The sequence below is a fragment of the Aedes aegypti genome, chromosome 2, assembly GCF_002204515.2.
Source record: "Aedes aegypti strain LVP_AGWG chromosome 2, AaegL5.0 Primary Assembly, whole genome shotgun sequence".
Classification (NCBI taxonomy): domain Eukaryota; kingdom Metazoa; phylum Arthropoda; class Insecta; order Diptera; family Culicidae; genus Aedes; species Aedes aegypti.
The window spans coordinates 283,038,758-283,051,742 of NC_035108.1; the positions used below are offsets into that span (position 1 = coordinate 283,038,758).

The following is a 12,985-nucleotide window of genomic DNA, read 5'->3' on the forward strand; positions in this document are numbered from 1 at the left end:
ATAAAAAATCGTACCTTTTATATTTTTCTACGATCAACCTATCACCTAACACCGCTAGCGCATGACGGCTCACCATAGTAGCATGTCCGAAAGAACTTGAAACTATTGAGAACCAGAGCTACAGGTCCAAAGCCCTGATAAAGGTGGATGGTTGTGATGGCTATGACCGTGGTCATCATGTAAAGAACAAGCGGACGATGCTGTATCGTGTCAGCATTGGGGAGGCAGCCCCTCTAGCACGATGTAGGTAGCGCAACCCTGGTTAGGTGGCCTATCGAAGACTCTTCACCAACCAAGAAAGGCAAAAGTAGAGCAAACGGATTGATTTTACGGCAACAGACCCGGCAACGAATAAAGGACAACGATTGGAAAGTTGGATCTTGGAACGTGAGAACTTTGAATGAACCCGCGCGTGTTGGGCTCCTGGCTCGTGAACTGCGGAATGTCGGCGTGAATTTGGCAGCTATCCAGGAAATACGCTGGCCGAGAACCAGAGAACGCGAATTCCGAGCGGTGGACCCAATCGCCAACACTTCATTCAAGTACCACATCTACTACAGCGGTGGCGACAGAGCAGAACGTGGGGTTGGCTTCATAGTGATTGGGAAGCAGATGAAGCGAATTATTCGGTGGAAACCGGTAAGCGACCGAATCTGTGTGTTGAGAATGAAGGGCAAGTTCTTCAACTACAGCCTGATCAGCATATATGCGCCAACGAACGATAAGCCCGATGACATGAAGGATGAGTTCTATGAGAGCCTGGATAAGGCCTACGGAGAGTGCCCAAAACAAGACGTCAAGATAGTCATCGGCGACGCAAATGCGCAGATCGGGAAAGAAGATTTCTTCCGACCCGTCATTGGAACGGAAAGCCTTCATTCCGTTACCAATGATAATTGCCTGCGACTAGTAACCTTCGCTGCTGCTAGAGGGATGGCAACCAGCAGTACATAATTCGCGCGAAAGAATATCCGCAAACACACCTGGCGACACCCGAGTGGCGATGCCTGCTCCCAAATAGACCACGTGCTGGTTGATGGGCGACATTTCTCAGATGTCATTGATGTCAGGACCTTCCGAGGCCCTAATATCGACTCGGATCATTATCTCGTTGTAGCTAAAATTCGGGCGCGGTTATCCAGCGTCACGAGTTCCGCAACACACAGAACGCTACGCTTCAATATACAACGCTTGTCGACTGATGGGGTAGCTGCGCAGTACCGTCAGCAACTAGACGAGAAGTTGGGAAGAGTCAACGTTGCTGGAGACGTCGACAGCCTGTGGGACCCTATCCACAAAGCTGTGACAACAACGGCGCGGGAAGTGATCGGCACTGGTCAACGTCGAAGACGGAACGACTGGTTCGATGAAGAGTGCCAGAGGGTGACAGACATGAAGAATGCCGCCAGAAGCCGTATGCTTGTGGCCGGTACCCGACAGAACAGAGAGCGGTACAGGGCAGCGAGAGCCGAAGAAAAGCGAATCCACCGCAGAAAGAAAAGGCAGCACGAAGAAAGTGTGGTAGCTGACGCACAAGAAAGCATGAACCGGAAAGATATGCGGAGATTTTATGCAACGGTCAATGGTGCGGGGCACAATACTGTACCAGTGCCCGCCATGTGCAATGATCGAGAAGGGAATTTGCTGACCGATAAAACGGCGGTGGCTGCCAGCTGGAAGGAGCACTTTCAGCAATTGTTGAATGGTGAGAATGGAAATGTAGCGAGGAACAGGATGAACATAGATGATGACGACCAAGCTGTGGACCCACCGACCATAGGAGAGGTTAAAAAGGCTATCAGCGAGCTGAAGAACTGTAAGGCTGCTGGGAAGGACGAGATCCCGGTCGAGCTTCTCAAGCACGGAAGCGAGCAGCTTTACCAGTCGATCCACCGAGTACTTCTGAAGGTATGGGAGGACGAAGAATTGCCCACCGGCTGGTTGGATGGCCTCATCCGCCCTATCTACAAGAAAGGGCACAGACTGGAGTGTGCCAATTGCAGAGGAATTACCCTGCTGAATTCGGCGTACAAAATTCTGTCGCGCATCCTGTTTAACAGACTGAGACCGCTCGAGGAGTCCTTCGTCGGCGAATACCAAGCTGGTTTTCGTGAGGGCCGTTCGACAACGGACCAGATGTTTAGCTTGCGAATGATCCTAGACAAATTCCGGGAGTGTAACTTGCAGACTCACCATCTGTTTATTGATTTCAAGGCGGCGTACGACTCAGTGAAAAGAAATGAGCTTTGGCAGATAATGTCTGAAAATGGTTTTCCGGCGAAACTAATTAGGCTGATACGTGCTACGCTGGATGGTTCGAAATCAAGTGTTCGGATCGCAGACGAGGTGTCCACCTCGTTCGTGACATTAGACGGATTGAAGCAGGGAGACGCACTTTCGAATTTACTGTTCAACATTGCACTTGAGGGTGCTATTAGGAGATCTGGCGTGCAAAGAAATGGCACTATTATCACAAGGTCGCACATGCTCCTTGGCTTTGCGGACGATATAGACCTGATTGGAATCGATCGCAGGTCAGTGGAAGAGGCCTTCGTGCCTCTGAAGAGGGAGACAGCGAGGATAGGCCTGACCATCAATTCTACCAAGACGAAGTACATGGTTGCAGGTAGAGATAGAGTCAGGCATGGTGGTGTAAGTGCTGAGGTAGTGTTTGATGGGGATGTGTTTGAAGTTGTTGAAGAATTTGTTTACCTTGGAACACTTGTGACATGTGACAACGACGTTTCCCGCGAAGTGAAAAGACGTGTTGCGGCTGCGAATAGGGCCTTTTACGGACTACGTAACCAGCTTAGGTCCCGCAGCTTGCAAACCGAAACAAAATTCGCCCTGTATAAAACATTGATTCTTCCGGTGGCTCTCTACGGGCACGAAGCGTGGACGTCGAAAGAGTCAGACCGGAAAGCTCTCGGTGTTTTCGAGCGTAAAGTGCTGCGGACAATACTCGGTGGGAAACTCGAAAATGGTGTGTGGCGCAGACGCATGAATCACGAGTTGTATCAAGTGTACAAAGATGCGAATATTTTCAATCGTGTAAAATACGGCAGACTTCAGTGGGCTGGTCACTTAGTGCGAATGTCGGAAGAAAGAATTGCGAAAATTATGTTCAGCAGGGAACCAGGTAGAGGTCGGCGGCTTCGGGGAAGACCACGAATACGCTGGCTGTACGCAGTGGAAGAGGACCTGGCGACCCTAAACGTTCGGGGCAACTGGAGAAGTTTCGCCCAAGACCGACGAAGATGGAGCTCTACAATACGCCCGGCAATGGCGTGATGCTACGCTGTAGCCATCAAGGTATCAAGGTATCAAAGTATCAACCTATCACAAAAGAAGAGCTTGGTGGTATTAAAATAATTTCAAAACTGTTTTTCCGTTAATTGCACGGAAAATAAAAATATTCCCAGAAAAATATTAAAAAAATAATATTGTAAAAAAGTACCGTAAAAAGTTGAATTTTTATTATTGCAAAAAAATCAGTAAATAGAAGAGTCTTCAAGAAAAAATGAAAAAGGGTAGGGATGTTCAAAATCAAAAACCAAAATTCATAGATTTGCGAATAAAAATAAATAATTGCCCAAAACGTGTTTAGAACGATTTTAGATAACTAAAAATGATATTTAGATCGAAAATAAAAAAGTGGGTATTAGAGGGTTAAGATAAGGATGAATCGAAACCCAATGTCAAATTCTCAAAAGCAGTGTATTTTTTAATTATTTTTAGTATCATTCCAAACACTACATTCATTTCTTATATCTAGGAGTTCTGTGTTAGAAACACTATCATCCTAATTTGGTAAAATTAAATTAAGCATTTTTTAACATTTTGTTAAAGTAAATTCAATAATATTCCAGAGAAACCCTTTCCGAACAATGCCAGATTGGGTTCTCTTTTTCATAATGATTACTTGGACTGGAGAAAATCCAAGTAAATCATTTTTTTTTGATCTCTTCAGGTGACTTATAGTCACTTGAGAGATCTTTCAAGACGACTTTGAACAAACGTTCAGTTTTGTCGTCATAAGTAAAAACATTTGAGCTTCTTCTCGTCAAGATGTTTGAGAAGAAGTTCGTGATCTTCAAGAGTTTCCGGCAAAACGCGACAGTCTCCTTTCTTTGTGATTTGGAAGGAGACCTTGATTCCCCTAATGAAGTTCAAGATCTCCTGCCTAAATCCCGCAAATTCGGAACAACCGATCACGATAGGCGGCACTCTTTGCTTCCTCACTTGAATCAAAGAGCCTGGGCTAGAGAATGCTTCGATTTGGTATTCGGAAAAAAATTCGACACTTCTAGTGTAAAACTTAAAAAAAAAAAACTTAACATGGTCGTTGCTGGGCCCAGATAGCCGTAGCGGTAAACGCGCAGCTATTCAGCATGACCAAGCTGAGGGTTGTGGGTTCGAATCCCACCAGTCGAGGATCTTTTCGGGTTGGAAATTTTCTCGACTTCCCAGGGCATAGAGTATCTTCGTACCTGCCACACGATATACACATGCAAAAATGGTCATTGGCATAGTAAGCTCTCAGTTAATAACTGTGGAAGTGCTCATAAGAACACTAAGCTGAGAAGCAGGCTTTGTCCCAGTGGGGACGTAACGCCAGAAAGAAGAAGATGGTCGTTGCTAGGAAAAACAAAAGCAAAAAATAAATAAAAAATCTCAAAATATTTTACAAAATCATTATTTTAACAATTCACTATTGAACAAACCGATTTTTGATTTTCTTCTACCATTTTAATACTTAAAGTTATATCATTCAGAGAAAAATAATATTCAACATAGTCGTAGTATGGTATAAGATTTTTGAGAGGTATGCCCTATTTCTTGGTCCTGTTTGCCTGTAAATCAAAATTTTAAACGATGACATGTAGTTTTTTCTTCTTTTAATTGATTGTAGAAGTCAAGTTAATCAAAAAATAGATTCACACATTTCTGAAAACACTCAAAATGTATTTAACCTTAAAACTAAGGAAAACCTTACTTTCGCCTGTTCGTCTGTGTAGCTCAAAATTCAAAAGCAATCGCATGTGTTTTTTTTTTCAACATCAAATCAATTGATGAAGTCAAATGAAGATGTGAGAATACAAATAGATACTTCTGATTACACTTTAAATGTATTTTACCTAAGAAACTGCTTAAAACTTAAGCTTGTTTGCCTGAAAATCTAAATTCAAATTTCCATAAAGCTACGTTCCATCGAACATAGCTTGTTTTTGAAATTTATTTACTAGGATAAGTTAGGAGAACATTTGAAAGTAGAAACATACATTTTTGATTACTCACAAAATTTATTTTACTCAAGAAACTACTTAAAACTCTTATTCATGAACTTAAATTCTTGTGAATAAAAATGTATTGTTTCAACATTGAATTGTTTAAAAATGTTAAATAAATATGCTTAGTAACACAAATTTATGATGACACTCAAAATTTACTTTACCCAAGAAACTACGTGAAACCCTGTTAAATAAATATTGTAAAGATTTGATTATAGCGATTTTTAAAGATTGTAAAGATTTATTTATAGCGATTTTATATTGTTTTTCCGACATTAAATTGATTGTAGAAGCTGAAAAAAAATGCAGTAGAAAATTTTTGATAACACTTTAAATTTATGTAACCTAAGAAACTAAGAAAAATCCTGTGTCATAAGCCTGTTTGCCTGTAAAGCGAAATTCAAAGCGATGATATTGAGTTTTTTGACATAAGCTATTTTATAGCAGTTAAGTTAATATGTCTGAGGAAAAAATATGTTTTCCAATTACACTCAATAACTATTTTACTTAAAAACTGAGAAAATCCTATTATTGTGCCTAAACATGAAGCAATAATGCAGTTTTTTGACACTAAATTGATTGTAGAAGACATATGAACTTGTTTGAGTAGAAATAAAATGTTTCATAGCAATCAAAATTGATTTTACTTAAAACTATAATATTCATAGTTTTTAAATAAAATAATTTTTTTCTAGACATGTTCACTCAACTGCTTTAGAGAAATTTATCTTGAAAAAAAATCAATGTTAATGTTAGATAATATAAATTTTGAGTGCAATCAAAAATTATATTTTTAACCGAAGCATGTTATAAATTGACGCTTATATTGAGCTGTTCGGTAATCCAATCCGCATGGTTATTAAATTAATTAACTCATTACGCGTGGTATAGATGGACAAATTGAAATGGGTGTTCTTCAGAGTCAAGAGTTAGTTTCAACTTAAAAATATGAATTTTTTTATGAAATTATAAGTGGGACGGTTATGCCTAGAAATACGGAGTTTTGGGGGAATTTCTACGCATAAGAGTCCCACTAACTGTAGCAGACCAATTTTGACCAAGCACACTGCTCTTGATGGTAGCGTTGACGTGAATATTATACCAAAAGGGATTGTAAAGCCTATGCTGAGAGTCCGTATGAAGGCTCAGGTGGCATTTGGCAAAGTGGAGCCGTATGAGGGTATGTACAGGGGATAGGCAAAATGATTGAGGTAGGCAAAATTTTCCTAAATTCAAATGCTGATAGCGATATGAAAAATTGATGAAATTGTATGCATCGGAAGCAATCGACGGCAAACTTGGTCCAGTTTCAGGAACTTGCTTGGCCATGCCATTGCTTGGTCATGTCCATATGGCATTTTTTCTGTCGCTTGTTTTTTGCAGTGTGTCGTATTAAGATTCATTGGAAATCTTCAGAAATGTGACCAAAACTGGTTCCGGAAAATATGTTCAATCAAGTAAATATTGTCCGGAGCCATTCGAATTATGCATTAAACTTCAAAATGATGCTGCCCTGAGGGAAATGGCCAATTAGGCACATATCTGAAGCCATATCAATATGGGCATCAAACTTCAAGGTTTTCATAAATTATGCTTTTCGAAGCATTTCCAGAACCACTGACTGTTATGACCATTCTATGGTATACCTGGAATCTACTCCAGCTGCCCCGGAGTATATGGTCGAATCAAAACATGTCCGGAAACACATCAGTATGGGTGTAAAACATCAAGATTTTTGAAGGTGATGCTTTTGGAAGCATTTATTAAGTAACTTATTTCTATGACCACTGTATATTAGGTTCCAGGCGCCCTCGGAGGAAGTGACCAATTAGGAACATTTCAGGAACCATATCAATACGGGTCAAACTTCCAGGTTTTTGAAGGTGATACAACCGGGAGCATTTGCAGAACCACTACCAGCTGCGATACCACTGTATAGCAGGTTCCAAGTGCCCCGGGAATGTGGTCATATTTCGAATTGGCCACTTCTTTAGGGGCCCCTTGAATCTGCTATAGAGTGGTGATTATTAAATCTTGGGGTTCTGAGAACGCTCATCATTATCCAAAGCATATGGAACCTACTTCCGGAAGCATGAAAATCAAAAATATTGAAGTTTTGTTACCCATATTGATATGATTCTTCCATGTGAAGAAATTAGCCACTTCCATCGAGGTAACTCTAACCTACTATACAGTGGTCATGGCAGCCAATGGTTCTGAAAGTGTTTTCGGAAGCATCTCGTTTTAAAATCTTGATATTTGATACCCATATTGATGTAATTCCAGACAGGTTTTGATTTGGCCACATCCCCCGGGGCCCTTGGAACTTACTATACAGTGATCACGGTAGTCGGTGATTTTGGAAATGCTTCGGGAATCATGTCATTTCAAAAATTTTGAAGTTTGATGCCCATATTGTTATGGTTCCGAACTTGTTCCTAATTGGGCCAGCTCCTGATAAAATATACATGATTAGAAATACAAACATGACTGATAATATTTTCCGGAACCAGTTTTGCTGTCATATTTTCTGAAGATTTCCAAAGAATTTTAATGCGTCCGCTGGCATTCTATTTCCTATTAGTTCAAGTTTCTAGGAAAATTGTAAACATTTATACTTTTTCACACCGTACAAAAATACAAACGACAGAAAAAATGCCACTTGTACATAACCTACGAAAATCCTGAACATCTTCGGTTTTCGGTGGCCAATATGCATGGTCAAGCAAGTTAATAAAACTGAAACTTATTTTCCGTCGACTGCTTGCGGATGCATCATTTTTTGATAAAGTTTATTAGCATTTAAAATTAGGCATTTTTTTTTCCTATCTCAAACATTTTGCTTATCCCCTGAACAGTACCACAGTGCTTTTATGGTGTGAAACAGGTATAGCTCTACATAGGATGTAAAGTCATAGTAAAAAGATGATATGAGCTCAATATTACACAGCATGATAAAACCTCCAAATTTGGCACTTTAGTTGAGTTTGATGCAGGGAAATACATAGTGGGACAGATTTGCGTAGAAATTCAGTAGCGAGACAGTTATGCGTAGAAATTCAACAGTGGGACAAATTGACTTGGTATGCTTTTCATAGAAGTCTTCGAACAAAGTATGTTTCTGAAATTGTTTTCCAATAATATAGGATAAAATAGACTATTTGGCTACAAAAACTCAAAAATGACGAAAAGTAACATGAGACAATTATGCGTTAGAACGGCAGTACGTCTATGTACAATATTATGATGATATAACTTTAAGCATCCAAATGGTAAAATAAAATCAAAAATCGGTTCGTTCATCATAAATCTAAGATTTTTTGAAAATTTTGGGCGATTTTGTAATAAAGCCCCTTATTTCTGTTTTTTCCTAGCTACGACCATGTTAAATATATGTCTTCTAAAGATTTTACAGTAGAAATGTCGAATCGTGGAACAAAATCAAAAGTAAATTGCATTGCGGCACCGAAATATATTTTTTTTATAGGTTTGGTAAACATTTTAAATGGGAGCCCCCCATTCTCCATTTGCCTTGCAACGACTTTCAGTAGCAAAAGAAGTGATCATCGGAAAAACATCAACCAAATTTTAAAAAGAGTCATAATATTAATCAGAAAGAAAAAAACAAACAATGACATAAGTATATTTAAGCCAATAACATAGTTGAACTTTGACTACAAGTTAGTTTCAAGAATCCTCAAAAACAGATTAGTTAAACTAAATAACTTTACTATCAAATACACAAAAGTGTTCCAATGGTTACAGAACTATTTTTGAAGCCACTTGTGACATAAGAAATAAATTGTGAAGATAAATAAAAAAAAAAACGCAATGCTAATGTCATTCGATCTTGAAAATGCTTTTGATAGGGTAAATTACGAGTATCTCTTAGAGACTTTATTAAAAATGGGCATAAAATAACAGATTTGTTGATTTTGTGAAGTTATGCCTGGATAACACGTACTCAAGAATACTCGAAGATTTATTCAAACAGACTCAGATCAAAAAGTTAACAAACTTACTTTATCAATCCTACGTGTTTCAAAGACGGAAATTCTACACGTTCCGCTCTGAACCAACTCGATTTTTCACTTTTAGAACGTTTAATTTTCAGATTTACAAAACGACGAAAGTAAGATTCTCCAGTTTTGCAACCTAACCGCTACTTTCACCGCTCCGTTGTATGGGAGACAAAGTGACTTAACCACGAATCGAAACAAAAACACTACTTGAGTCGATTTTACACTGGTACAAAAACGTCGTAAGTAACTGATTGAAACGGCTTATCATTTTGTCATATATTTTTTGTGGGAAATGATAGAAAACTACCTAGTGTTTTAACGCGAGCTGATTGCATGCAAAATTTAAGCGATATTATACACGGTAAAAAAATGTTTAAAAGGGGATTAATTTTAAAACAGTATTAGAAAAAAGGTTGGGAATTCTTCTTAATAACTTTCTCAAAGCCGTATGAATAGTTACTTACGTCGATTTGAAAACGTAATCGAGAATTCTCATCAAACGGTAATATATCTGAAACATGAGAATTGAAAGATCAGTCCGACAGGGAGATCAATTGGCAATGATTCTGTTTTGCTTGTATCTTGAGCCTCTTGTTGCAAAAGATTCAGAATATTTGTGAAGCTGAAATAGACTTACTGGTCAGTTATGCTGATGACATAAGTCTGATCATTTTTGATCTAATCAAATAATTAACTTTATTTTAGCTGGTTGGATCACAAAGAGTATTTGCAGATTTTAGGAAATTGGTTCAAATAATAATATTAGTGCGATAATTCAAAAGGAACTGGACGGAATTTTACAACATTTGAGATATTTACTTTGGAATAGTCAATTCAGAAATTTAAATTTAATACACAAAATATTTTCCATAAGAAAACTTTAACAAAAATCAAATCGTTCTTTGGAAGTTTATTGTGGTGTTGTAGCTCTTTAAGAATTATGTTCAATCAACGGCGTCTGCAAAGGAAAAGAGGAGGTTTAGGTCTCATTTCACCAGAACATAAGTGGTAAATCATTGAGAACCAAAAAATGTCAACTACTGTGTCGATTTTCACCATGTTTACATAATTATACTGATCGAATTGAAATATTCGAAACATTAAAGTTTACTTTGCAATGCCCATTTTCTCAAAACTGTTAATTTAGAACTAGCGTATATTTCCAAACACATAAAAATAATACAACATCTCATAGCATTTATAATCATTTCTGTTCTAACTTGCCTAAACCACATGTAACGGAAAATATCTCCAATTCAGATGGAACATTATTTGGAAAAATGTATCAGTAGACAATTCTTCAGACCATCAAGTAACATGGTTTCTCTGTAACCGATGAGAAAATCGTTTGTGCTGAAAAACAGTTTCGTTTGTCAGTCGAGCATCACCAAACTGTGTTATCACAAAATAATGGCAATTAACACGTTTTGAAGTGAGGACATCCAAAAAAAACCTTTTCATCGATTTCGAAACTGCCTGTGATACCATCGACCACGAAGAACTATAGAAAATTGTGGACGAGAACGGTTTTCCCGAGAAACTAACTAACACCCATTCCAAACACGCAAAGGACTTCGACTAAGTGATGTTTTTTTTTTCTACCTCATGTTCAAGCAGGAAGGTGTCATGAAAAGGACCTGGCTTCAACATGCGGCCACGATTTTAAAAAATATCCAGTCAATTTATCTATTTCGCTGACGACATGGAAGTGTCGAAGAACGTACCTGGTGATTGCTGAGCAGTATACCAGACTGAAACGTGAAGTAGAAAGAGGTTGGATAGGTCGAAGCAGAAAGAGGTAAATAGTCGAAGAAGATATATCTGCCAGCTGGAGGAAATGAGCGCAACAGAGCTCGCATTACCATGCATATAATGATCAATAGAGGAAAGTTCGAGGTGGTGTATGAATTTGTCCACCGCGGATCATAGGTAACGTCGGATAACAAACTTTTTTACAGACTTCACAAGACCTTTCGGTCTGGTAAACTTCACCTCCGTACCATGTAAAAGATACTGATAAGACCAGTAGTCCTTCTATGTGCATGATACGTGACAATGCTCGAAGAGGTCGTGCAAGCGCTAGGAGTTTTTGAACGACATGGCGGAGGTATTATGTGAGTTCGGCGTATGGAGGAGAAGAATAAACCACAAGCTAGCGCAACTCTATGGTGAATTCAGTGTCCATTAAAGTCACCAAAGCAGAAAGATACGATAGGCAGGACACGTTGTGAGAATGCAGACAACAATCCTGCAAAAATGGTGTTCATCTCGAATCCAGCTGGTACAAAGACAAAAAGGAGCGTAATCAGCTAGGTGGTTTGACAAGTGGAGCAGGATCTTGGGAAGTGTGGGACGATCGAGAACTTGGAGGCAAAGCAACCATGGACCGAGTTTGTTGGCGTAACATTATGGCGCAGTCATGTCTTAATTGCGAAGGTCGCTTTTTTTCTCCTTTTTTGCCCACGTTTGGCGACAGTTTTTTTAACCAGAAAACTAAACAGTTTTTTTTAGAAGGAAGTTTTGGTCCAGATAAAATCAAGGCACGCCGTTCATACAAATAGTACTGGAGACATAATTGTTCATAATTGTTCTCGCGTGCTACGCCCTACCAAAAGGAATAAAACAGAACGTCTCAGTAGTTCTGTTTTATTCCTTTTGGTAGTGTATCACGCCGAGAACAATGCACGCTCATGTCACTGAAGAGTTTATTTGCGTATATCATCACGAAGAAAATAAAAACACTGTGTATTTCGATAAAGAAGCCCCCGACTAATTCAGTAACTGAACTTGAAGGGGGCCCCTTCAAAATTATGCATCGGATGAAAAAAACTCCGATAATATTCAGTTGCCCTGTATGACATCACCCGCAAACATCACACACACAAAGTCAACCCAGTGCGAAACCATGACGAGGTCTGCCAAGAAAATAAAGGAATTTTCACACATTCCCGCTGCCACACTACAGCAGCCCCACAAAATAAACCCACAAGCGCACAAACACACTTTTTCCCTTCATCACTTTCGAGTGCATGCCTTTACGCCTTCATTCTTCAGTCGTGCGGTAACAGCATCAGCCTCATAAGGGATTTTCACTTCATGCGATTCCCCCAAGGGGAAAACCCGAACGGAATAAATGTGTTGAATTTTTCCCGCCATGTAGACCGAGACTGACTCCCGTCGAGGACTGGGCTGTGAATGGGAAGAAGGTTGCGTTCTACTGCTGTTGTACTTTTTGATTAAACTCAATCTGTCCTTCAGGGGATTTTGCTTCCTTTCTTCTGTGTATGTAGCCTGATGCTTCTTTCTCTGCTTGAGGATAGCAAGTCGATTGTGGGGGGACCCCTGAAGAAACGATGGTCGGGGGAGGGAATGTTGCTTGGACTTTTAATCCGACAACTGCTCCCATCCGGAGTTCGAAGTAGATTATGGAGTATTAAAATGATGAAGAGTGGCTCTTCGGGCGGTCGGAAGTCTTTAGTCAATTGAGCATTTGGATAACAGAGCTTGATCGCTTGGGCGTGAGCGTTGAAGGGCTTTCGACGAGTGAAGAGTTGAGAACTTTCACTGCTGGGCTCAAGAACGTATCAAGATCAACACGTCTTTTTTCGATTCTTGATTAGTATTTAGTAGGGAAAATGGACGATCCGTAGTTGAGCGCATTCATTTTAGCAT

The 12,985-nt window shown here is 39.4% G+C and overlaps 1 protein-coding gene across 1 annotated transcript in view; it reads right to left on the reverse strand.

Moving 5' to 3' along the window:
- LOC5564329 (neurotrimin) overlaps nucleotides 1-12,985 on the reverse strand; it is a 350,656-nt gene that overhangs the window by 13,040 nt on the left and 324,631 nt on the right. The gene's annotated exons all lie outside the window — the stretch shown is intronic.